The sequence below is a fragment of the Callithrix jacchus genome, chromosome 12 (assembly GCF_049354715.1).
Source record: "Callithrix jacchus isolate 240 chromosome 12, calJac240_pri, whole genome shotgun sequence".
Classification (NCBI taxonomy): Eukaryota; Metazoa; Chordata; class Mammalia; order Primates; family Cebidae; genus Callithrix; species Callithrix jacchus.
Genome location: NC_133513.1, coordinates 92,927,909 through 92,954,054, shown reverse-complemented (window position 1 = coordinate 92,954,054; position 26,146 = coordinate 92,927,909). Strand labels below are relative to the sequence as shown.

The following is a 26,146-nucleotide window of genomic DNA, read 5'->3' as shown; positions in this document are numbered from 1 at the left end:
TGAGGAACTTACAATGGTCTGGGACAAAGTCTGTTGGGCCTGCAGACCAGACAATGGTTTGTGACAAAAGTCTGTCCAGCTTTGTTGACAAACTTTGGTCTTCCCTCTTGCGATATGGGTTCAGCTAATAACGACTCAGGAAAGAGACCAGATTCTTCTTTGGTAGGTGGGGACTTTGGACAGATAAGGAAACTTCAGAGAATACTATGCTTTTGGAGAGACAGTGACGAGGGGCAGGTGGGGGGAAGTTGAGAGAGACCTTGAGACTCCTTTTTCAGTTCAACATGTACAAAGCACCATATTTTAGGGTATTGGTTTCTAAGCCCCACCCTTGCTTAACAGAGAAGTTAATTCATTACATACAACAAATGCCTAGGGCACTAGGCTTTAATTCTCTACGATCTAATCTATCATGTATCACATCAGCTGGTTTATTTCCTTCATGACACTCAATTACACCTCGTGATTATCTGGATTATCATTTGTTTATGTCTTTATTGTCTGTTACCCTCCTCTAGAGTGTGAGATCCAGAAAGGAAAGGATCTTGTCTGTGTTGGTCAGGCTGGATGCCAAACACCAAGCACAGTGCCTGTTGCATCACAAAAGTACCATAAGAATTCACTGATGAGTGAAAAGTATAAAACCACCTTTGCAAAATTATAACTGAGGAAATTATGAAGTGAAAGAAATCAGACCTAACTGACCCCATCTTGCTTCTAACCTTTAAATTGTCCTTGTTCATTCCTGGGCATAAGCTGAACTAGCTTTGGGAAGGAATTCAGTTCACGGCTCAAACAAAATTGATAAAGATCCCCTTCTTACCTGGGGACCAGTCTGCCTTTTGCAGGACTAACAAATTAGTTACAAGATTAGAAATTACAGTTTAAAGCAGGGCGCAGTGGGTCACACCTGTAATCCCAGCACTTTGGGAGGCTGAGGCAGGTGGATCACTTGAGGTCAGGATTGAGACCGGCCTGGCCAACAATGTGAAACCTCCTCTCTACTAAAAACACAAAAATTAGCCGGATGTGGTGGCGTGTTCCTGTAATCCAAGCTACTGGGGAGGCTGAGGCATGAGAATTGCTTGAACCTGGGTGGCGGAGGTTGCAGTGAGCCGAGTTGGTGCCATTGCACTCCAGCCTGGGCGGTAGACTGAGACGCTGTCTCAAAAAAAAAAAAGAAAAGAAAAAGAAAAAAAGAAAAGAAATTACAGTTAGGGGTCATGCAGCCTTTGACTCCAAGAGCATGACTCCAAGAGCTTGAACTTCCCTAAATGGCTCCTGGGGATAACATCACTATTGTAAAACCTAGGGTCAGTGTTTGAGATATTTTGCAGCCCCTGAACTTGATGGATCTGATAGATCTGCTGACACCACCCAGATCAGTAAGTAATCTGGCTCAACCAGTTCTGCCATTGCACCCAGGAGCAGAAAACAGCAAGAAAGCCACATTTTGACCCCCTATGTTTCCATCTCCAATCTGACCAAACAGCACTCCCCACTTCCCAAAACCATATCAGCCAAATTTTCTTTAAAAGCACTGATCCCCGGGCTGGGCATGGTGGCTGATGCCTGTAATCCCAGCACTTTGGGAGACCAAGGAGGGTGGATCACCTGAGGTCAGCAGTTCAAGACCAGCTTGGCCAAATGGCGAACCCCATCTCTACTAAAAATACAAAATTAGCTGGGCGTGGTGGCACACGCTAATCCAGTAGCTGATCCCAGCTACACCGGAAGCTGAAACAGGAGAATCGCTTGAACCCAGGAGGCAGAGGTTGTAGTGAGTCAAGATCACACCACTGACACTACAGCCTGGGTGACCTCGCAAGACTTAGTCTAAAAGAAAAAACAAAAGCAAAAACAAACCCTCTGATCCTCTAATTCTTGGGGAGACTGATTTGAGTAATAATAAAACTCCTATCTCCTGCATAGCCAGTTCTTCGTAAATTACTCTTTCTCCACTGCAATTCCCGTCTTGATAAATTGCCTCTGTTTAGGCAGCAGGCAAGGTAAACCCATTGGGCCATTACAAATATATTATTTTGCTCTTGATGATTCAGAGTTGTTGCAATGCCTCGGGCAGTTATTCTTAAACTTAGCGTACCCACTCAACAATCTATCTCCAAAGATTGAGATTTAGTAATCAAATCATTCCAAAATTGACTCTTTTTGGTGAAAGAAAAAAGTTCAGGTTGTATTGGATATATGTTAAGACATCCCGGCTGGGCACTGTGGCTCATGCCTGTAATCCCAGCACTTTGAGAGGCCAAGGCGGGCGGATCATGAGGTCAGGAGTTTGACCAACATGGTGGAACCCTGTCTCTACTAAAAATGCAAAAATTAGCCGGGTGTGGTGGCGCATGCCTGTAATCCCAGCTACTCAGGAGGCTGAGGCAGGAGAATCACTGAAACCCGGGACGTGGAGGCTGCAGTGAGCCAAGATTGTGCCACTGCACTCCTGCCTGGCAGAGGGAGAGAGAGACTCCATCTCAAAAAAATAAAAAATAAAAAACCTGACATAGTTTTATTTTAAAATGAAATGCTTGATTTTTCATCTTAATTTCATATGGCATACTTGACTCCAAACAACATTAGAAAGGTACATCCACAAAAAACAAAATTGTAGGTAACTGAATAATAAGTTATTACTATTATTTTGGCTAATAATATTATCCAAAAATAAAGACAATAGAATTGCAATGTAAATTACTTTTTTGAGGGAAGAAAAGTCACTGTTTTACAGGCAAATGAAGCATTTGCTAAGAATTTTAACAAAACCCAGAACATTGATATTTTACTACAAAATGTTCTGTTTACATTGTTAACATGCTTCAAAAAGCAAAGGGAAAAAAACTGTATGGTGGTTCCTCAAAAATTTAAACACAGAATTACCATATGATCCAGCAATTCTTCTGGATATATACCCAAAAGAATTGAAAGGAGGGACTCAGATATTTGTACACCCATGTTCACTGCAGCATTATTCACCATAGCCAAAAGGTACAAACAACCCAAATGTCCATGGAAAGATGGGATAAACCAAAGATGTTATATACATACAATTCAGTATTATTCAGACCTCAAAAGGAAGGAAATTCTGACATGTGCTACCACATAATGAACCTGGAAGAAATGCTGAGTGAAATAAGCCACTCATAAAAGGACAATATTGTATGATCCCACTTACATGAGGTATCCAGAGTAGTCAAGTTCATAGAGACAGAAAGTAGAATGATGGTTACCAGGAGCTGGAGGATGAGGAGGTACAGTTTCAGTTTGGGAAGACGAAAAAGTTCTGGAGCTGGATAGTGGTGGTGATTGCACAGCAATGTGAATGTACTTAATGCCATTGAACTGTACACTTAAAAAGGATTAAAATGGTGTCATGCAATGTTTATTTATTCATTTATTTATTTTTGAGACTGAGTTTCACTCTTGTTGCCCAGGCTGGAGGGCAGTGCCCGATCTCGACTCACTGCAACCTCCACCTTCAGGGTTCAGGCAATTCTCCTGCCTCAGCCTCGGGAGTAGGGATTACAGGCACGTGCCACCACGCCCACCTATTTTTTTTTTACGTAGAGACGGGGTTTCACCTTGTTGGCCAGGCTGGTCTCAAACTCCTGACCTCAGGTGATCCGCCTGTCTCGGTCTCCCAGGGTTGGGATTACAGGCGTGAGCCACTGTGTCTGGCGTGATGTATATTTAACCACAAGTTTTTAAAAAGCAAAACAAAGGAGAAACGATATGCAGTATGGGATGAGATTTGGGAAATATTTATTTTTGTTGCGCATGCACAGTGATAGACTCGCCGCCTTCTTCAGAATCCCCTAGGGAGATCCCAGAAACGTGAGGCGCAGCAATTCCAGCAACACAGCCAAGCTGTGTAACTTCGTGATCTTTAGCACACAACCGGAATACTGCGGGGTTTCAGAAACTGACTTGGTAGGAGTTCTCTCAGCCCTGCCCAGTTCTTGCTCTCTGTCATTTATTGCTCTTAAATTCTCAAAGATGTCCTGAGACACTTTCCTCAGACAAAAACGGGACGGATAGAGGCGAACCCCAGCTGGTATTATGTGGTATAATAAAGGAAACTGGCTAGGGGTAGCAAAGAGGACAGCATCACACGGAGACAGGAATCGAGCTGGACTTCTCTGGATGGAATTTTGACTTTTTTCTAGGTTGGAGGGTGGTGTAGGGAGGGGGTGAGGGAACAGCAAGAGGGGAGGAACTTGTCCTCAGCCCGGGCTGCACGTAGGGCTGCGCGAGGCCAGGGCTGGACGAACTGTGTCGGCGCGCTGCGGAGGGGGCGGCCCCCGTGCCTCAGTTTCCCTGGTAGCGGTGCTCCGAGCGTCGACCCTCAGACGTCGCAAGGCGAGCAGGGCCGGGCCGGGCCGGCCGCCAGAGGGCGCGAGCGCGGGGCGGGCACCCAGGAGGTGGGCGCGCTGGGAGCGGATCGTGGCGTTCCCCGGGCCCCGCGGACCGCGCGGGCAGAGGCGGAAGCCTGGGCTGGAGGCGGGGCGGCGCGCTGAGTCACACGGGATCGACCCGCCCTCCGCTTCCAGGGGCGGAGGTGACAGCGGGCCGGGGACGGACGGCTGCAACTGCCCGCGGCGCCTAGAGACCGCCGAGCGGCGAAAAGCAGGTCAGGGGCTGGGCCGGGCCGGAGTCGGGCCGGAGTCGGGCCGGAGTCGGGCGGGAGCCTGGCGGGGGCCGGGCGGAGAGCGGGGACCGCGGTCCGAGGTCGCGGTCCGGGGCCGCGGGAGGAGGGCACACGCACCCCAGGGGACGCGCCGCCTCGCGCGGCCGGGCCTGCCTCGGCCACTTCCCCGCGGCGGCGCTGCGCTCGGTGGGCCGGGAGCCCGCAAGGGACAGTGGGGCGCCGCGGGCCCCCTTGCACTCCTGGAATCCACGGCCGGGTCGGGCCCTGCGAGTCCCCGGGAGTTGGAGGGACGGTCAGAACCATGCGGACGCGGGCTTTTCAAGCGGTGTTAAGCCCAGGGCGCTTTCACTGCACCTCCCTGCCACTCCAGCAATGAGGCGGAATTTTGAGAGCTGGAAAAAGAATTCAGCATTCGTCCAGCCCCCTTATTTTACAGATGCTCAAAGCCTCACGGCATAGGAGTCCGTAATTCTGTGTCAGGGAGACAGGGACGGGTGGCTTCCGAAACAAGGGTTAGACTTGTTCAGCTTTGGAGACGCAGCTTTGGTGATGGTGGAGTTTTGCAGAAACCCGCGGACACCGTGTTCCTGCTACAGGCACAGATGTCCACCGGGCATCAGTGTCTCAAAGGGTGGTGATGCCGTCATTTGAATAAAGGAATATTGAGGTACTAAACAGGCCGAGGCCTGATGCAGATAAGGGGTATAGACTCAAATTTTAAGTGCAAAAACAACTTTAAATGCAATCTCATTCTTTGCTGGCTGTCTCATTTGTACTGTAATGAAGGGTAAATATTTTTGGCACTCACTTATTCTGGAATATTGGTAACTTGCCTTTAGGTCTGTTTTATAGTAATTCTTTTACATTAATATGAAGATCTTGTATCAAAACACTTTTCATAAGTAATGATGATGTAGTATGTGGCAGGCGAGTGGTAACACTAATATTTAGGGTTTGAGCATAGTCTAGCTCTGCTTGTTTACATAGCTGAGTTACAGGGATGAGCAGGACTGACTAATCTGTAGTCGTTTCAGCAAGACTGAAGTACTTGACAGCATTCGGGCATCATTTCTCAGTTGGTGCTGCGTTTATTACTCTCACAGCATGAATACAGTCACGGTGATCAGCAAGTTAGTTTATCCTTTGCCCATTTTTCTCTAAAATATTGAATTAAAGGATCTCTAAGGTCTTCTGTCTCCACAGTTCTCCGATTTTACATGTTAACTTGAAACACGGCACTCATTATTACAACAAAAATGTTTTAAGAAAAGTTTTTTAGAATTCAGCATAATGGGGCATAGCGAATCTTCAAATTCATTATTTTCAGCTCTCTCAGTCACTTTATCAGGATTGGGGTAAAATAACTGAAAAGTGACTTTTTCAAATTGCAGATACTTCCATGTGAAATCCACTTAAATTCACAGACTGCAATGGAGTGAGTTGTGGAGAGGAGAGTAGCTCAAGTCTGGCTTGGGAATGGGGTCTGTGCAGTGCCACTGATAACTTTTGCAACAAGCCAGGAACATTCTGACTCAGAATGTAATAAGTTGACTTTTATACAGTGTTCATATTGTGTTTTTTTGGCTGAGATAATCTTCATAAATGATCTGTTTAAATATGTACCAGTTATCTATTTGTCTTGCAGCCCCAAAGCAGTGCATTTCCTTCCTCTACTTCCCAGCAATCTCTGCCTCTTTTCTGGCTCCTTTCTTCTCTGAGTGCCCACCTTATCCCAAGAGACACCTTTTCACATTTCTTCTTCATCCACGTTGCAATTCAGAGCCTCCTTGATAACAAAATAAGTCATGATTCTTGAATCACCCTTTAAGATCTCCTAAAAAGTAAGGATAAATATTTATTTTTAGAACACAGACTCTTTGAGGCTTTGGTTCTGAAAAAAGGCTAAGTGGACCACGTTTCAGTTTCTATCTTTTCTGTGCTTGCAGACTGCAGTATAGGAAGCCTCCAGAGCCAGTAAACGCTTTTACCTCCACTTTAGAAGGAAATTCTTTCTGCACAATGCATAGCGGAGCTTCAATTTCTTTATTACTCCCAGCCCTCTGTTTTTTAGTGTTGGGCTAAAAATAAGTGAAAAGTGGTATTTTCAAACGAACTGTTCGGGGGAACTTTTTTCAAATGATAAAAACAATTAAAATAGAATGCAAATAAGGCTTGCATACCTATTGCCAGGTGTAAAATTTGGCTTTTTTTTTTTGAGACAGAGCCTCACTCTGTTGCCCAGGCTGGAGTGCAGTGGCATGGTGGCATGATCTTGGCTCACTGCAACTTCCGTCTCCTGGGTTCAAGCAATTCTCTTGCCTCAGCCTCCTGAGTGGATGGGATTACAGGTGTGAACTACCACACCTGGCTAATTTTGTGTATTTTAGTGGGGGAGGGGTCTCACCAGGTTGGTCTTGAACCTCTGACTTCAGGTGATCCACCCACAGGCTCCCAGAGTGCTGGGATTACAGGAGTGAGCTACTGTGCTCAGCTTTTGGCTTATTTTCTGGGTTTACTATTATGCTGTTTCTAGAGTCAGCTAATGGATTACCTACAACATGGTATTATTACGAGATTATCTCCTGTGAAATTCTCGAATGTGCTTGATCATCTGCCAAAACATCCTTAGAATTCATTCAGAATACTTCTGGAAAGTTTTTGCAACACCAATTCAATTAGTATGAAATCATTTCTTATTATACTTACTCTGGAAAACATCTGAATAAGCTATTCAAGATTGGTTAACAGTTTTGTTGGTCCGAAGTTAATTATGAGATATTAGTCTCTTGCCTGGAAAGGCAGAAAGTTCTTAAGTAGCAGCAGTAAAATGAGATCACAGAGCAGCTCTTTAATGAAAGAGCTGTTAAACCAAGGTGTTACCTTTTAGTTATGTGCTTTATCCTCCCTGCTATGAAAGGCAGCTGTGGGAGGCAAAATAGACATAGAGTAGCTAAAGTGTATTATTATTTCATTTTTAGATTTCTAGATCTTTTCTTCTGATTGATGGATGGAACCGCTAAGAACTGAACCAGCACTTGAAGGCAGATAGGGCATTGTGCAGGGAGTCTAAAGGCATGGGTTTTGGTCCTTACTTGTTCATTCACTGAACACATTCTCATTGAGCACCTGTGTGTGACGGGAGGGGGGGCACCTGTGTGTGCCGGGAGGTGGGGACATTTGTTTGCGCTAGGGGTGGGGACTAGTTTGGATGAAACAGACTAAGCTCTTGTGGAATAGACATGTTCTAATAGGGTAGAGACAGACAAATATGCGAATGGATGGGTCAGAGAATCATAATGCTATAGAGAACTTTAGAGTCAGTAGGAGAGGGTAAGAGAGAGAGAGAGAGTGAGAGTGTGTGTGTGTTTGGGTGTCTGGTAGGGGGTTTACCTTTTTTTTTTTTTTTTTCAGACGAAGTCTTACTCTGTCGCCCAGGCTTGAGTGCAAAGGCGTGATCTCAGCTCACTGAACCTCTGCCTCCTGGGTTCAAGCGATTCTCCTACCTCGGCCTCCCCAGTAGCTGGGATTACAGGCACCCACCACTATGCCCAGCTAATTTTTGTATTTTTAGTAGAGATTGGGTTTCACCATGTTGATCAATTGGTCATGCTGGTCTCAAACTCCCGACCTCAGGTTATCCACTTGCCTTGGCCTCCCAAAGTGCTGGGTTTTACTTTTTATAATGGCTTCCTCCTCACTCAGTGTAAAGGTCAAAATCCTTACAGTGACCTACATTGACATGCCCTCCCCACTCCCACCACTTCTCGTCTGCTGCCACCTCCCCGCCACCCACATCCATACTGACCAGCCACCCTTCACATGCCAAGCAGGCTCCTGTACCAGGGTTAGTTAGAGGGGTCAGATAAAGCCTCTACTGAGATAACTTTTCTTTTTTTGTGTGAGACAGGGTCTTTCTCCATCACCCAGGCTGGAGTGCAGTGGTGTGATCACAGCTTGCTGCAGCCTCAACCTCCCGGTCTCAAGCGATCCTCCCATCTCAGCCTCCCAAGTAGTTACTAGCTGAGACTACAGGCATGTATCACCATGACCAGCCATTGTTTGTATTTTTAATAGAGATGGGGTTTCACCATGTTGCCCAGGCTGGTCTGGAACTCCTAGCCTCAAGTGGTCCACCCACCTTGGCCTGCCAAAGTGCTGGGACTACAGGCATGAGCCACCACACCTGGCCTAACTCGTGATCTGAGATTGGAAGGAAATGAGGGACTGAGCAGGTTCCAAACCCTGGTGCAGGAGCCTGCTTGGCATGTGAGGGGTGGCAAAGTCATGGTGGATGGTCAGTATGGATGTGGGTGGCAAGGAGGTGGCAGCAGATGAGAAGTGGTGGGAGTGGGGAGGGCATGTCAGTGTAGGTCATTGTAAGGATTTGGCCTTTACACTGAGGGGGGAGGAAGCCATTAGAGAGCTTTCAAAAGTGAAGTTGATGATGACTTATGTTTTATAAGGATCACTCTGGCTACTGGGTTGAGAATAGACAGGAGGAGGACAAGGGCTGAATCAGGAAGACCTATTCAAGCTAGAGCTGTGTGACTCACACCTTATTTCTTCTCTGAGTCTTCGTTTCCTCATCTGTAAAATAACTGGGCCCCCTCTAGCTCAATAATTTTAAGATTTCAAGTAGGGCAGTGTATTTCTACAGGGAAGCAAGAGGATTGCGTAGGAAGAGATTCTGAAAGTAAATCACTTCAGATGACCTGACAACTGGACACCAACCTGCCTTTAGCTGAATCATCCCAAATCAAGAGGTAATCAGGTCTTTTTCAGTCAGGTTTTCAGGCCATGAGAACAAAAACACTGTTTCGTAAATATTCTCTGCTGATCGCTTTTGTACTTTGCTGATCCCTGAATTTTCCCTTCCTGATTGAAAAAGGATGAAAAGCTGTTACTCATCAACAGAACTGGCAACCAGAGTAGCTTTTGTTGTTTGGAAAATTGGGAACTTTGGGGAAGGAAACAGTTCTAATTTTGTGTTTATCATAGGTCATTTGAGTTTTTCTTGTATAACATGCAAGGAGTCTAAAAGATTGGTTTCATTTTAGAATTCCCTTGTCTCGTCACCTCCTGCCTCACAGGTGTTCATTCTAATGCATTTCACATTTCCTTTTGTTTACATAGGAGCTTGCAAAGTGGGAATGTTTGTTTTATGTGTATATATTTTAATTTACGATGCTTTAATTCATTTTCCTTCTTTTTTCTCTACATAGTGTTGTTTGTTTCCTTGTCCCCCTCTCCCCCCTCGGTTGTCCAGGCTGTAGTGCAGTGGCATGATCTGGCTCACTACAACCTCCCCCTCCCAGGTGCAAGCCATTCTCCTGCCTCAGCTCTTGAGTAGCTGGGATTACAGGCACGTGCCACCATGCCCAGCTAATTTTTTTGTATTTTCATAGAGATGGGGTTTCCCCATCTTGACCAGGCTGGTCTCAAACTCCTGACCTCAGGTGATCTGCCTGCCTCGGCTTCCCAAAGTGCTGGAATTACAGGCATGAACCACCATGCCGGGTCTCTAAGTGTTTTTAAGATCCATCTATGTTATATGTCTGTCCAATTCTCTGCTTTGCAGTGCTGTGTTGTATCCCATGCTGTGTGCATCCATTGGTTCTTCCTTATCTGCTCTCTGTGTAGTGAATGGGTGCTCAAGTAATTTCTGCTCCCTAACGCCGCAAATATTGCTGCAGTGAACATCTTCCTACATGTCCACTTACAAAGTTGTATAATATTTCTGTGGAATTGCTGGATTATAGAATTGCAGGGACTGAATTTGATGAAATAGTGCCAGATGCCAGTGGCTACCCCAGTCTCTGTGCCTCTAGAAGTATTAATATTTGAGGACTCCTGTATCCTCATGTCCCACCAACACTCACCTCTTTCCAGCTCTGCATCTTTTTAAATCTCGTTAGCACAAAGTGATAGCTTGTCATTTTAATTTATATTTCTTTGATGACTAGTGATTTTGAGTATCTCTTGGACAAATAGCTTCCTTTGTAAATTGCATATTTATGTCTTTGGCATTTTCTGACAAGATGACTATTTTGTTTTTGTCATTGACTTGCAGAAGTGATTTTTATTATACAGGTATTTATTCTCTGTTACATTTAGACTTTGCAGATGTCCTCACATTTGGTCATCTTGTCATTTGGTTATCAAATATTCCCATTTAGTTGTCATTTTGTCTTTGCCATCCTTTGATCAAAAAATACTTCTAATTTTGATGTAATCAAATAGATAAATTCTTTGACTTGTGGTTTATGTTTTTGGAGTTTTGTTTAAGGAACTCTTCCTGATCCCTAGGTCATGTCTGTGATCTCTCTAGGGCTCGCATGTGCATGTGTTAGATAGGAATTCAGCCCTATTTTTCGCCGTTTAACAATCTAGTTTTTCTAATAGCATCTCAACAAAATTCATGCTTTCCTCTATTAAATTGTGATATCTCTTTCTCATTTATGGTTTCCATGAATACACTTATCTAGCTCTAAGCCTTTATTTTGTTCCATTAGTCTGTCAGTTCTTGCTTCAGTTTTTTTATTGCTCTGATTTTATTACAGTGACTTTGTAGTATGTCTTAATGACTGGCACAGCAAGTCATTCATTTTAAAGTTTATTTAGCTCTTCCTGGACCAAAATTTTTTTTTCCATATAAAATTTGGAATAAGTTTCCCAGGCTACCCAAACATTATATATATTATATATACATATATCAGTCCCCTGAAGTGCTTGGATTGCAGGCACAAGCCACTGTGCCTGGCCAAAAAATTATATTTTTGAGGAATTTTTATTGGAGTTTATTGAGTTTATAAATTATTTGGGGGAGGGTTGAGAGTTGACAGCCTTTTTTTTTTTTTTTTGAGACAAAGTCTCGCTCTGTCACCCAGGCTAGAGTACAGTGGCACGATCTCAGCTCACTGCAACCTCCGCCTCCTGGGTTCAAGCAATTCTGCCTCAGCCTCCGGAGTAGCTGGGACTTCAGGCTTGTGCCACCATGCCCAGCTAATTTTTGTATTTTTAGTAGAGATGGGTTTTCAACATATTGGCCAGGCTGGTCTTGAACTCCGGACCTTGTGATCCTCCCACCTTAACCTCTCAAAGTGCTGGGATTACAGGCATGAGCCACCCTGCCCAGCCTTTTTTTTTTTTTTTTTTTTTTTTAAGACAAGGTCTCCCTCTGTTGTCCAGGCTGGAGTGCCAGTGTTGCAATCGTAGGTCACTTCAGCCACTGCACCCAGCTAAATATTTTTATAAGTTTTTTTTGTTTGTTTTTTTTAATAGAGACAACAAGGTCTCCCTCTGTTGCCCTGGCTGGTCTCCAACTCCTGGCCTCAAGTGGTCTTCCCACCTCAAAATGTGCTGGTATTATAGGCGTGAGCTACTGAAATAATAACTCATTCCATCCAAGAGCATGTAATGTGTCTTTCCATTCATTCAGCTCATTTTTCATGACATTTTTATAGTTTTGGAAATAATTTAACAGAAGAGTTATAAGAATATGTTTTCTTTGAATGCTTTTTCCCCAGCCCCTTTAAGTTAATTGTAGACATCATGTCCCTTTAATGTCTAAATACATGCTTCATCAGTTCATTTTTCAGTTCTTTATTAGAGCTTTAAACTTTTCTTCTTAAAGGCCTCTATAAGGTACTGGGCATGCTGGCTCATGCCTGTAATCCCAGCACTTTGGGAGGCTGAGGTGGGTGGATCACCTGAGGTCAGGAGTTCCAGACCAGCCTGGCCAACATAGTGAAACCCTGTCTCTACCAAAAATATAAAAAATAAGCTGGTGTGGTGGCACACGCCTGTAATCACAGCTACTCGGGAAGCTGAGGCAGGAGAATTGCTTGAACCCAAGAGGTGAAGGTTGCAATCACGCCATTGCACTCCAGCCTGGGCAACAAGAGGGAAACTCCGTCTCAAAAAAAAAGAAGAATGATCTAAAGATTTCCTATTTCATGTAATGTTTGTTTTAGGTTTTGTATGTAATTTTATCAAGTTTTAAGGTATTACCCTCAACCCTAGTTTACTGAGAGTTTTCACCATAAATAGGTGTTAAGCCTTACCAAGTACTTTTTCAAGATCTGTCCTTGAGGAAATAAGATGGGATCAGGAAGACTGTGTACCAAAATCCTAACCCTATGTTGACTTTGTTTCAAGCAGAAGATATTTATGAACCCTGCATGTTAATTTATGGTAAACATCCCAAGATTCCAGCACAAGTTTATTTCACCATTAGGTCAGCATTTTCCTCCTGGCATTAAGAGTCAGAATTTAAATAGCTGATGTGAAGAACGAGAGAAAGAGCCATATTCAGGATAACTTTTGTTGTCAGCATGATTGTAAATATAAGATATGTAAAATTATAGTTTCCTTACTCTGTGGATCAGTCTTTACTCCAGGCATAAATCTTACTAAATTATATCTCGAGAGGTGGCTCAGTGGTAGAGCCGTAGATAGCTGTTCAGCAACCCTAACTGCTAGGGTATTGGGCAGTGAATTCTCATGGCCAGCTTTTCTCTCTCTATTCTTTTAGACCAGCCATTTTTTCCTAATTGTAGAAATTATACCTCTTTTTATAGAATATTTGTAAAATATAGAAAAGGAAATCTATAATCCTGCCTTTTAGCACCAACCTCTGTTAAAATATTGCTTATTTCTCTATCTCTGTTTTTTTAGGGGGTGGGGTGGGGGAGGAAGCATGTTGTGAAGGAGGAGAGGACACTTAAAATTGCACTATATAATTTTGTATCACCCCTCCTTTTTCAGGGCTAGATCATTAACTCTTGTTCATTTTGCTTTGATTGGCCCTCTGGGGGAAAAATCAATAGAAAACTTATAATTAACTTGTAGCAGTGGGGTGGTAGCTGGCTCCTCTCTTGGAACAGGTTATGCCTGAGGGAGCCTCCATGCACAAATGCCCAGAGTCATTGTCAGAACTTGGAGCAATCTTAGCCATAAGCTCAACAGACCAAAAACCAGCTTACTGGTGTGGATGTCTCTTGCTTCAGTTTAGTCCCCTAAGTCGTCACCTTTCTTATCTAGACCACACTTGCTTTCATCTTTCAGAAAATAAGTAGAATGGAGAAAATAGTCATTTATTTTCTTTTGACTTTGAAATAAAACCCAGCACACGCTGGGTGTAGTGGCTCACATTTGTAATCCCAGCGCTTTGGGAGGCCAAGGTGGGCAGATCACTTGAGCTCAGGAGTTTGAGACCAGCCTGGCCAACATGGTGAAACCCTGTCTCTACCAAAAAATACAAAAACTAACTGGGCATGCTGGCATGTGCCTGTAGTTCCAACTACTCGGGAGGCTGAGGTGGGAGAATTGCTTGAATCCTGGAGGTGGAGGTTGCAGTGAGCTGTGCTTGCAACACTGCACTCCAGCCTGGGTGACAGAGTGAGACCCTGTCTCAAAAAAAAAAAAAAAGATAAAACTTCATCACAATTGCTTTGTTCCCCTAATCACTTTTTGCTAGTGTGGAAGTGACAGAATTCATAGGTGAACATCCCTATGGTGAGGAGATTCAGGTCTACCTGCCTTTCGTCCTCACAGTTCATCCCCCCCTTTTTTTCTTTCTTTCTTTTTTTTTTTCTGGGACGGGGTCTTGCTCTGTTGCCTAGGCTGGAGTGCAGTGGTGCAATCTTGGCTCACTACAACCTCTGTCTCCCAGATTCAAGTAATGATCCTGCTTCAGCCTCCTGAGTAGCTGGGATTACAAGCACGTGCCACCATGCCTGGCTAATTTTTGTATTTTTAGTAGAGACAGAATTTCACCATGTTGCCCAGGCTGGTCTTGAACTCCTGACCTTGTGATCCACCCTCCTCACCCTCCTCACCCTCCTCTCCCTCCCAAAGTGCTCAGAATACAGGCATGAGCCACCCTGTCCAGCCCTTTTTTTTTTAGTTTCCTTTGGTGTTGAAACTGAAACTCCCCATTCCTGTTCCCTGCTCTGTTTTTTCGCTGTAACAGGTGTGACTTTCTAAAAATGTGATGGTCGGCATTCCCCATTTCTCCAGGAAAAAATTCTTCAAGGGCAAGAATCTTTATTTTGTTCCCCGTTTATAACCCAAGCCCACCTCGAACAGTGTCTGGTGCCTGGCGTGGCCTCAACAGATGAATCCATAAGATGAATCAACCAGTAAAGAGGTCACACTGTGATCCAGAGAAGAGCCATCTAAGGGAGGGGTGAGAGAAGAAAGCTCTCTTAGCTTCCTTTCAATGCATAGGTTCAGCAGGCTAGTAGAATCCCCATTTCTTCATTGATGTTACAAGTGAAGCCATCCACCTAGACACAGAGCTAATTTCTCTGCATCTGTTCTATACCCTCCTGCAGAGCCTGCATTTTCCTGAAAGTAGCATGTGAATGTTTGTGTTGCTGACAAACACATGGACTGGGAGAGAATAATCAGCGCTGACATTCTAGCCGTGGGTCTGGGCCCAGCATGCATTCTGCATTGTTTTCATGAGGTGATTCTCTTAGGATAAATGAGCCTGCCCCATCAGCAGAAAATGTTGCAATGGATGTGCCCAGTTATGCTTACCTCCCCAGCCTCACACCCCAGGTCCCCCTGCTTTCTAGTTGGTTCTTTCCTCCCCTCCCTGGAAATGTGGAAACTTTTTAGCTTTTCTGTCATTTCTAAACAGTAAGTATTCTAATCTGGTTCAGAATTGTCATGATGAACGGTTATGCCTTGCATACCTGGTTGCTGTATTCTAGAGCAAGGCCTCAAATTATATTAATAGCACTATAGAGGATGCTAAAAAAGAAAGCTGCCACAAATATACCATAATGCTGTCCTTGAGGACAGTGTCGCATACCCAGTCTATCCTGTAGAGGCCATTGCTTGGCTTATATTCCTGAAATACTGCTTTCATTTATTATTCTCCTGCCTGACACTTACCAGTGCCAACCACCTCCCCCAGTAAATTATAAACTCTGCTGCCCGCCTGGCCCTCAAGTCTGGTGTAAATCCACTTATATAAAGTAGTCCCCACTTATCCACAGGGGATGCATTCCAAGACCTCCAGTAAATGCCTGAAACTGTGGATAGCACCAACCCTGTACATACTAGGTATACACACATGCCTGTGATCAAGTTTAATTTATAAATTAGGTGCAATATGAGATTAACAACAATAATAACAAAATAGAATACTTACAACACTATATTGTAATAAAAACTATGTGAATGTGGTCTCTCCTACTTGCTATCAAAATATCTTAGTATTGTACTCCCCTATTTTCAGACCACAGTTGACCATGGGTGACTGAAACTGTGGAAAGTGAAAGCATGGATGAGATGGAGACTACTGTGTGTAACAACAACAATAATGTAGAAACAGCAGCTCGTATTTTAGCTAGTTACCACACTCATTTAATCGTAAAATGATTTTATGAGGAAGGTACTATTAGAATCTCCATTTTATAGATGGAGAAACTAAGGTACAGATTGTAAGAAACTTGTTCTAAAGTTATACCACTGTTAAATGATAGAACTAGAATTCGAACCCATGTCTGTTTCCCTCCAAAGCCCATGCTCTTAACCCTCTTGCCATAGTGGGCCCCAGCTAAACGAGTGCCTGAAGACAGTGAGTGACTCGTACAGTCCAGCAGTTACTGAGGTTGTCCTTTTTCAGGGTGTGCGAGACTAACTCTGCAGCACTCGGTTAGCTGTGGAGGGAAGGGAGGATTTTGTCTGGAGCTGGAATTGCTCAGGGAGCCCCCTCTCTGGATTATTCTGCACTGACAGCTGCAGACAGAAACCACATGGCACTTCAGAAAGGGAAAAGCTCTGAAACTATCCATCCAGGTAGCTTTCTTTGACTTTTCAATCCTTTTCATAATAACATATTTAAAATTTACAAAAATGAATAAAGAATAATATACCCAATGTCCATATATCCAGCACTCAACATCTGGAAAGCTGACTTGGTTTCTATATTGCACCTCCATTTGCTGTTTTACGGACCTTTTGGTTCTAGTGACTTAAAGAAAAATAGGATTCCCTTTTATTTACATATGACAACAAAACCATTATTGCCACCCCTCAAAACAGCAGTAATTCCTTAATATAATCAAGTCTAGTCAGTGTTCACAATTTCCCCTTCATTTCATTTTTTTCTTAAACAACTGACTTGTTTGAATCAGGATTCAAGAAAAGTACCCATGTTGTATTTAGTTAAAGTGTTGCTTTTTTTTTGCTTTGTTTTTTTTTTGAGACTGAGTCTTACTCTGTTGCCCAAGCTGGAGTGCAGTGGTGTGATCTTGGCTCACTGCAACCTTCACCTCCTGGGCTCAGCGATTCTCCCACCTCTGCCTCCTGAGTAGATTGCAGGTGCGTGCCACCACACCTAGCTAATATTTTTTAATTTTAGTAGAGACAGGGTTTCACCATGTTGCTCAGGGTAGTTTTGAACTCCTGAGCTCAGGCGATCTGCATGCCTTGGCCTCCCAAAGTGCTGGGGTTACAGGCATGAGCCACTGCGCCCAGCCATTAATGTGTTTCTGAAGTGGCTTTTAATTTGTGGTTTTCCATTTATTTTATTTTATTTATTTATTTATTTATTTAGAGTCTCACTCTGTCACCCAGGCTAGATTCCATTCACAATCTCAGCTCACTGCAGCCTTTGCCTCCTGGGTTCAAGTGATTCTTGCGTTCCACCCTCCCAAGTAGCTGGAATTACAGGTGTGAGCCACACCTGTAATTCCTAGAATTGAGCCATGCCTGGAATAGACATGTGGTTTTGCTGTGTTGACCAGGCTGGTCTCAAACTTCTGAGCTCAAGTGGTCTATCTGCCTCAGCCTTCCAAAGTGCTGGGATTACAGGCATGAGCCACCACACCCGTCTCCTTTTTTAAATTTGAATTTTTTTGCTTGCAATTTATTTGTTGAAGAAACTGGTGATATATTCTCTAGAGTTTTCCACATTCTGCATTTTTTAAGGGTGTCTGATATAACTTTGCTGTTGTCTCTGTAGTAACTTACCCTTTAATCTGTTGGTCACTGCAGGAGGTTCCAAGTTATTCAGGCCTCCACAAATAGAAGGGATTCCACTGGCCCACGTAGTTTGGTCTGGCCTAAAGGTCATTTCTGAGGAGTCTTTCAAAATGTTCCAGGTGTCAGGGAATGACATTATCAACAGCAGACCATCTCTAGTCTAAAACATTCTGCCTCAGAAGGAATTTTACAACTGCTACATAGAAAGGCATTTTCATGTTCCCTAGAGTTAGGGGAGAAAATCGTGAAAAGAATAAGTAGCCTGGTTTTCTTCTTTTAGACAGTGCTTGTTGCTTTAAGGATTTCTGGGGCTCAGTGCCAGAATCTCCTTGGGATATTATTGTCTTGCAGTTTAGATCTGCTTATCAGGAAACGTCTGAGAATCCCTAGAGGGTCAGGGAAGAGGAGGATGAGTTTACATTAAAACCAGGCTTTGTTAGTGCCTGCTAAGAGTCCCATATTCTTTAGCAGCTATATGGGGTGTGGAACGTGACACTCATGTTTTTCAAACCCGTAGTTTTAATTACTTGTTCTTTTTGCTACTAGTGTCCAGATGTTGTTCAGTGATTACAGTAAATATCTGGGCTGCTATAGACATGAAATCTAGTTTTGTTGTATTTTTCTTTTTAGTTTTGCTGCCTTGACCTGCTGCTAGTCAGCTGTGATAGTTCTGCAGAGTAGTGAGCCAGTATTAAAGTGAAAAGAATGAAAATTGTTGACGTTTGCAGCTGTGTTTGGATTTATTTAGTGACTTGAAGGGAATAAGAATAAAGTATCTCAATGTCAGTATTTTTATTTAAAGTCAAATGGTTAATAAGACTAAAAATCTAACGTAGAAAGACATTGAATAAATTTATTAACTATAACCCTACTAATACTTTTGTTAGTGTTTTACTGGTTGGTTATTTTAAGTAAGGGTTTTGCTTTGATTAAAGACATTGATAACAATAAGTTATGAAAATCTTTTGGGCTGAATTTTTTTTTTAATGGAATCTCGCTTTGTCACCCAGGCTAAAGTGCAGTAGTGCGATCTCAGCTCACTGCAACCTCTGCCTCCTGGCTTCAAGTGATCCTCCTGCCTCAGCCTCCTGAGTAGCTGGGACTACAGGTGCATGGCACCACACCTGGCCAATTTTTTATTTTTAGTAGAGACAGGGTTTCACCATGTTGGCCAGGCTGGTCTCAAGCTTCTGACCTCAGCTTCTGACCACCTGCCTCAGCCTTCCGAAGTTCTGGGGTTAAAGGTGTGAGCCACCGCGCCCAGGCTTTGGGTTGAACTTTACCAGTATATTTAACCTTTATTCTTGTAACCCAAAGGTGGGATTCAGGCTTGGCCAATATTCTCTTCTTGTGCCTCCAAATGTTTAAAAATTAAAATATAATTCACAGTAAGTGTTAATCAGAGGTGATTTGCTTATTTACTGATTGTTTTTCCTGCAGTGATCAGTTAACAGTAAAAATAGCACTTCATGTTCACAAGTAGCAGTAATACATGCAGGAGAGAATGTATTTGAAAAGCAGTCTGTAAATGTAATTGTACTGTAATAATGTGTCCACATGGCCTTGCAGAGAACTGCCCATTGTAGATTGATGCCCACTGTGCCTGCCACCTAGGCAGCACCTAGGTGACTCCACTGTCCCTTCTGGAAGATAGATGTGCTTATTATTGTGGCAACAGCCACTGGCCCCAAAAGACAAAGGTAGTCAGATAGTGTTTATATCGTTGCTTTCCAGATTTGAATTTTCACATTCTTACAGAATAGTCTGTTTCTCTGTGTGCTCACTTTTATTTCTGTACATCATAAGACACAGATACTCCAGGTCACATATCTGCAACTGCTCTGGCCCACCAGGACTTCAAATCTCACCCCATGAAATGCCCCCAGCAAGCCTGTTTGGTTATGACTTAAAAAAAAATTGATATCTTTCTCCTAGATTCCCCTGCCAGTATTTTGTGAGGCTAGAGCTGTATATGGTAGGTAGAGAGTGTCAAGAAATAAGGTAAAAACTTGTGTGCAGGGACTAGCTCACGACAAGCCTTGTATGATCTGCAAACAATCTTTAGACACTTTCTACAAGCGATGGATGGGAGAGCTTTTGAGGAACTTCGAGCAGTGAAGATGTTTAAGATTTCGGTTTTGGCCAGGTGCCGTGACTCATGCCTGTAATCTCAGCACTTCAGGAGGCTAAGGTGGAGGATAGTTTGAGCCCAGGAAGAGACCAGCCTGGGCAACATGGGGAAACCCATCTCTACAAAAAAAATAGAAAAATTAGCTGAGTGGGGTGGTACACGTCTATCGTCCCAGCTACTTGGGAGGCTGAGATGGGAGGATTGCTTGAGCCTGAGAGGTCGAGGCTGCAGTAAGCTGTGATTGCACCACTGTACTGCAGCCTGGGCAACAGAGTGAGACTGTCTCCAAAAAAAGTTTGATTTCAGGCTAGGCACAATGGTGCATGCCCAGATACTGGGAGTCTAAGGCGAGAGGATCACTTGAGTAGGAGTTTGAGTCCAGCCTAGGCAACACAGCAAGACCCTGTCTCTTAAAAAAAAATTTTTATTTTTATTTTTTGAGATGGAGTCTTGCTCTGTTGCCAGGCTGGAGTGCAGTGGTGTGGTCTCAACCTCACTGCAACCTCTGCCTCCTGGATTCAGGCGATTATCCTGCCTCAGCCTCCTGAGTAACTGGGACTACAGGCATGGGCCACCATGCCCAGCTAATATTTGTATTTTTAGTAGAGATGAGGTTTCACCATATTGGCCAGGATGGTCTCGATCTCCTGACGTCGTGATCTACACGCCTCAGCCTCCCAAAGTGCTGAGATTACAGGTGTGAGTCACCACACTTGGCCAAAAAAAAATTTTTGTAAAGAAGATAATCCTAGTTGAATGTGATAAATAGGACAAAGGCAGTTAAGACTGGTAGGTAGCCATTTAGGAAGCTATTGCAAGAGCCCCGAAGAAAAGATGATGAGAGTCATAGCTTGATGTGTTTAAAGGATTTAACAGTAATGCCAGTGTTTTTCCTAGAAGTACAGGATATGTTTTAGAAGAGTCAGTAAATTAATTTCATATCCCTCTTCTGTCCCTCGAAGGCACTTGGCAAAGGCTTTCTTGGACCCATATGCAGGGATCTCGTTTATAAACTGCTGCCAAATCCTTGTGGGTCTGCTGTGAAGACACAGCTCATTTAGAGCTTAGAGTAGAGGGGCATGGTCCTCGTGACCAGTAACCACAGAGTCACATTACTACCCCTTCCTCTCAAGAAGACCGCAGCTGTTTTGAGAAGCTGACCCCGCCCAAAGCCTGCTGCATCATCCCTATTATTTATGTATTTATGTTCCCCTCAGCCTGGGTGATGATGGTGATGACCATTGTCATCATTACTGTTCTCACTGCTGACATTTACTGAGTATCGTACCTATCATTTGCCAGGAAATGTATTAAATGTTTTTACCTACATTATCACATTTAATCCTTATACACCCTCCGAAGTAAATTACTGTTATTATCTTCCATTACGTACAAGGAAACTAGGGTTCAGAGGGGTTTAAGTAACTTGCCCAAGGTCACATAGCTTGACAAATGGCAGTCAGAAAATGAAACTAAATTCTCTCTCACCAGAGTCTGGGCTCTTAACTGTTATGTAGTTATGAATACAATTTAGTAGCAAATATGACTTTTCTTTTCAAATTTGCTCTTTTATGTAGCGTCACCCACCCAGTGAAAGTTCACTTAATCAAACACTGTGTTTGTTACCTACCCTCCATGCCCATCCTATAACAGGCATAACACCCAAATTCAAAATACCTATTAAAACATGAAGTGTAGGAAAAACTTTGTAGGGGAGGGGAGGTGGGTGTGGGTGGCTGAATAGGGAAGCTATTTAAATTTCTTTTCTTTTTTTTTGAGGCAGAGTCTTGCTCTGTTGCCCAGGTTGGAGTGCAGTGGCGCTATCTAGACTCACTGCAACCTTCATCTCCCGGGTTCAGGTGATTCTCCTGCCTCAGCCCCCTGAGTAGCTGGGATTACAGGCGCCTGTCACCACGCCTGGCTAATTTTTTTATATCTTTAGTAGAGACAGGGTTTCACCATGTTGGCCAGGCTGATCTCAAACTCCTGACCCTGTGATCCACCCGCTTCTACCTCCCAAAGTGCTGGAATTACAGGCGTGAGCCACCGGACTAAATTTCTAGCCTTTTTTTTTTTTTTTTTTTTTTTTTTGAGACGGAGTTTCGCTCTTGTTACCCATACTGGAGTGCAATGATGCGATCTCGGCTCACCGCAACCTCCACTTCCTGGATTCAAGCAGTTCTCCTGCCTCAGCCTCCCGAGTAGCTGGGACTACAGGCGCACGCCACTATGCCCAGCTAATTTTTGTATTTTTAGTAGAGACGGTGTTTCACCTTGTTGACCAGGATGGTCTCGATCTCTTGACCTTGTGATCCATCAGCCTCGGCCTCCCAAAGTGCTGGGATTATAGGCGTGAGCCACCGCGCCCAGCCTAATTTCTAGCTTTTTTCAAGGCAGAGTATTCATGTATGCCTTCTTTTTTTTTTTCTACCTTCACTGCTACCTCTGCCTCCCGGGTTCAAGTGATTCTCCTGCCTCAGCCTCCCAAGTAGCTAGGATTACAGGCATGTACCACCACACCTGCCTATTTTTTTACATTTTAGTAGAGACAGGGTTTCTCCATGTTGGTCAGGCTGGTCTCAAACTCCCGACCTCAGGTGATCCACCTGCCTCGACCTCCCAGAGTGCTGGGATTACAGGCGCCCAGCTACCTTCACTATTTTTTTTTTTTTTTGAGGGCTTATTGCTCCCCTCAAGGAGAGGCCACAGTAAGGCCCATCTGAGGTCCTGAATCTTTTCTTTCCTTCCCCTTTACGAAAGTTACACGGGTGAAGCCAAGTGCAACTACACAGAGCTGAGAGAGGCCCTTCACTACTTTTTTAAAGACAAGGTCTTGCTCTGTTGCCCAGGCTGGAATGCAGTGGCACGATCACAGCTCACTGCAGCCTCAAATCTCCCAGGCTCAAGTGATCCTCCCACCTCAGCTTCCCAAGTAGTTTGGACTACAGGCATGCACCACCACTCCCAGGTAATTTTTAATAAATTTTTGTAGCAACAGTCTCACTGTTGCCCAGGCTGGTCTTGAACTCCTGGCCTCAAATGATCCAACCCCCTTGGCCACCCAAAATGCTGGGATTACAGGCCTGAGACAACACGACTGGCCTGCCTTCTCTATTTTGTGTGAAGTGAAGAGATTTTTGAAAGAAGAGAAACACTTACTTTTAAGAGCTGAGATATAACTCACATGCCATACCTTTTCAAAATATACAATTCAGTGGTTTTCAGTATATCCACAAAGTTGTACACCCATTCACCACTAATTCCAGAACATTTTCATTGCCCCCAAAAGAAACCTCATACCCAGTAGCAGTCAGTCCTCATTTTCCATTCCTGAGACATTCATTTTTAAACATATTAAATACCAAAATACATCCCAATGCTATGAAAAAGGTTTTGAGTGTCTATCTACAGTTCCCCTCTCTTTAATACAGATAATAATGATAGCTAACACTTGTATAATGCTTGCTATTTGTGAGGTACTGTTTTTAGTGCTTTACATATATTAATTTCATTACAACCCTATGAGCAGGTTTTATTTTATTTTTACGTTGACTCAGGGTCTTGCTCTGTCACCCAGAGTAGATGGTGTAATCACAGCTCACTGCAGCCTTGATGTATTGGGCTCAAGTCATCCTCCCACCTCAGCCTCCTGACTAGCTGGGGCTACAATTGCATGCTACCATGTCCAGCTAATTTTTGTATTTTTTGTAGAGACCAGGTTTCACCATGTTGCCCAGGCTGGTCTTGAACTCCTAGATTCAAGCAATCCACCTGCTTCAGACTTCCAGAGTGCTGGGATTACAGGTGTGAGCTACCTTACTCAACTGGGTTCTGTTATTAAACCCATTTTACAGATAAGAAAATTAAGACACAGAGAAGTTAAGTAACTTGCTCCAAAGAAGCAAGTAAGTAATTAAGAAATTGTTCTAATAAAAAGTTTAGTAATTGCTTTAATAAGGGATGGAGCTGGCATGTAGATTTAGGCAGTCTGGCTCTATAGTCTGTGCTCTTAACTGTTACTTTTTTTGGAGACAGTATCTTGCTTGTCACCTAGGCTGGAGTGCAGTGGGGCAGTCTCAGCTCACTATGGCCTCAACATTCTGTACTGTACTCAAGCAATCCTCCCACTTTAGCCTCCCAAGTAGGTGGGACAATAGGCACATGCCATCATGCCTGCCCAATTTTTGCATTTTTTTGTGTAGAGATGGGGTCTCATTATGTTGCCCAGGCTGGTCTTGAACTCCTAAGCTCAAGCTATGTACTCCTCTTGGCCTCCCAAAGTGGTGAGATTACAGGCATGTGCCACTGCTCCCAGCTTAACTATTAAATACACTTTAAGCTGATTATATTTCTATTTTAAAATGATGTGAAGACCTTGAAAATATTGTGTTAAGAAGCCAATCACAAAAGACCACATATTGTGTGATTCCATTTATGTGAAATGTCCAAAATAGGCAAATCTATATATAGAGAAAGTAAATTAGGGTTTGCCTAAGGCTGGAGAGGAGAGGGAATGTTGGGGGGAAATCGGAAGTGGCTGCTAGTGAGTATAAAATTTCTCAGGCTGGGTGCGGTGGCTCACGCCTGTAATCCCAGCACTTTGGGAGGCCAAGGTGGCAGATCACAAGGTTAAGGGTTTGATACCAGCCTGGCCAACATACTGAAACCCCATCTCTACTAACAATAAAAATTACCTGGGCTTGGTGGTGCATGCCTGTAGTCCCAGCTACTCAGGAGGCTGAGACAGGAGAATTGCTTAAACCTGGGAGGTAGAGGTTGCGGTGAGCTGAGATTGTGCCACTGCACTCCGGCTCGGGCAACAGAATGAGACTTCATCTCAAAAAAAAAAAATAGGTGTTGAAATTCTAAAATTGATAGTGATAATGGTCACACAACTCTGAATATGCTAAAAACTCATTGTATAAGTGGGTGAATTGTATGGTATGTTAATTATGTCTCAATAAACCCATTTTTGAAAAAACGATAGAAATAGAAACAACCAGAATAATGATGTTCCTTAGAATATCTTTGCCTTCATCTGGAAAAGGATATATTTATATACACACACTTTCTTTTCCTCTCTTTTTTTTTTCTTTTATTTGGGATATTTAGTCATTTACAACCAATCCTATTTTTTTTTTTTTTTCAAGACAGGGTCTAGCTCTGTTGCTCAGGCTGGAGTGCAGTGGCGCAATCTCAGCTCACTGCAGCCTCTGCCTCCTGGGCGGAAGCCATCCTCCCACCTCAGCTTCCCGAGTAGCTGGGACTACAGTTACTACTTTTTGTATTTTCAACAGAGATGAGTTTTACTGTGTTGCCCAGACTGGTCTTAAACTTCTGAGCTCAAGTCGTCTGCCTGCCTTAGCCTTCCAATGTCCTGGGGTTGCAGGCATGAGCCACCATGCCTAGCCAGCCAATCCTAATTGTAACCATTATACCTTCCTAAAAAAAAATAATCTTCAGGTGCTGCTAATTGCCCAAAAATCAAAATCCAACCTTCCTAACCTGGAAATAAGTCCTGTGAGATCTCATGTACCTCTATGGGAAAGAATAGTGTGATCACTGGGAATGTGAATGCATGTTTTGATGTATAAGTTAAAGTAGTTCAGTATGTTAAATCATTCATCCTGCAAATATTTATGGAGGGCTTGCTTTGTATCAGGCAGCTCTAGGTGCTTGATTGACATCAGTGAATAAATAGAGAAAAAGAATTCCTGCCCTGTAGGACATACAGGAAACAGGGATGGATCCAAAAGATAATAGCTCAGATAAGAGTTAAGTTAAGTGTAGGTTTAATAGAAGAGTGGGGTGATAGCAATTTAGCTGATCTAAGCTAGACCAGGTTGAATCCTGTAGTCTTCCATTTACGTTCAAGTCTGTTTTTTCTTTTCTTTTATTTTCTTTTTGAGACAGAGTTTTGCTCTTGTTGCCCAGGCTGGAGTGCAATGTCACCATCTCAGCTCACCGCAACCTCCGCCTCCCAGGTTCAACTGATTCTCCTGCTTCAGCCTCCCAAATAGCTGGGATCACAGGTGCTCGCCATCATGTCTGGCTAATTTTTGTATTTTTAGTAGAGATGGGGTTTCACCATGTTGGCCAGACTGGTCTCGAACTCCTAACCTCAGGTGATCCACCTGCCTCAGCCTCTCAAAGTGTTGGGATTACAGGCATGAGCCAGTGCGCCTGGCCTCAAGTCTGTTTTTTCTTGTCCATTTTGGGGCCTAGACTAAAGAGCCAGGAGATTTCAGGGCATGCTCTTCTATTGGCAGATTACAGGAGCACCAGAGGACAGGCCAAACCAGAAAACAGTGGCTGAAAACCTGTGCTTCTGCCATCTCCACTGCATTCCAAGT

General features: G+C 43.6%; 1 protein-coding gene and 1 non-coding gene across 3 annotated transcripts in view; one reads left to right on the top strand and one right to left on the bottom strand.

Annotated features, from left to right (window-relative positions):
* The first annotated feature begins 4,560 nt into the window (after positions 1 to 4,560).
* The window catches only part of DNMBP (dynamin binding protein), a 136,514-nt gene continuing 114,928 nt past the window's right edge, over positions 4,561 to 26,146 (top strand). For both annotated transcript variants that reach the window (XM_035268764.3, XM_078346252.1), the window contains exon 1: positions 4,561 to 4,642. The gene's annotated coding sequence lies outside the window, so the exon portion shown is untranslated. The remainder of the gene's footprint in view (positions 4,643 to 26,146) is intronic.
* Positions 22,472 to 22,597, bottom strand: LOC118146567 (small nucleolar RNA SNORA64/SNORA10 family). The gene has a single exon (XR_004732422.1). It is a non-coding gene; the product is annotated as a small nucleolar RNA SNORA64/SNORA10 family (small nucleolar RNA).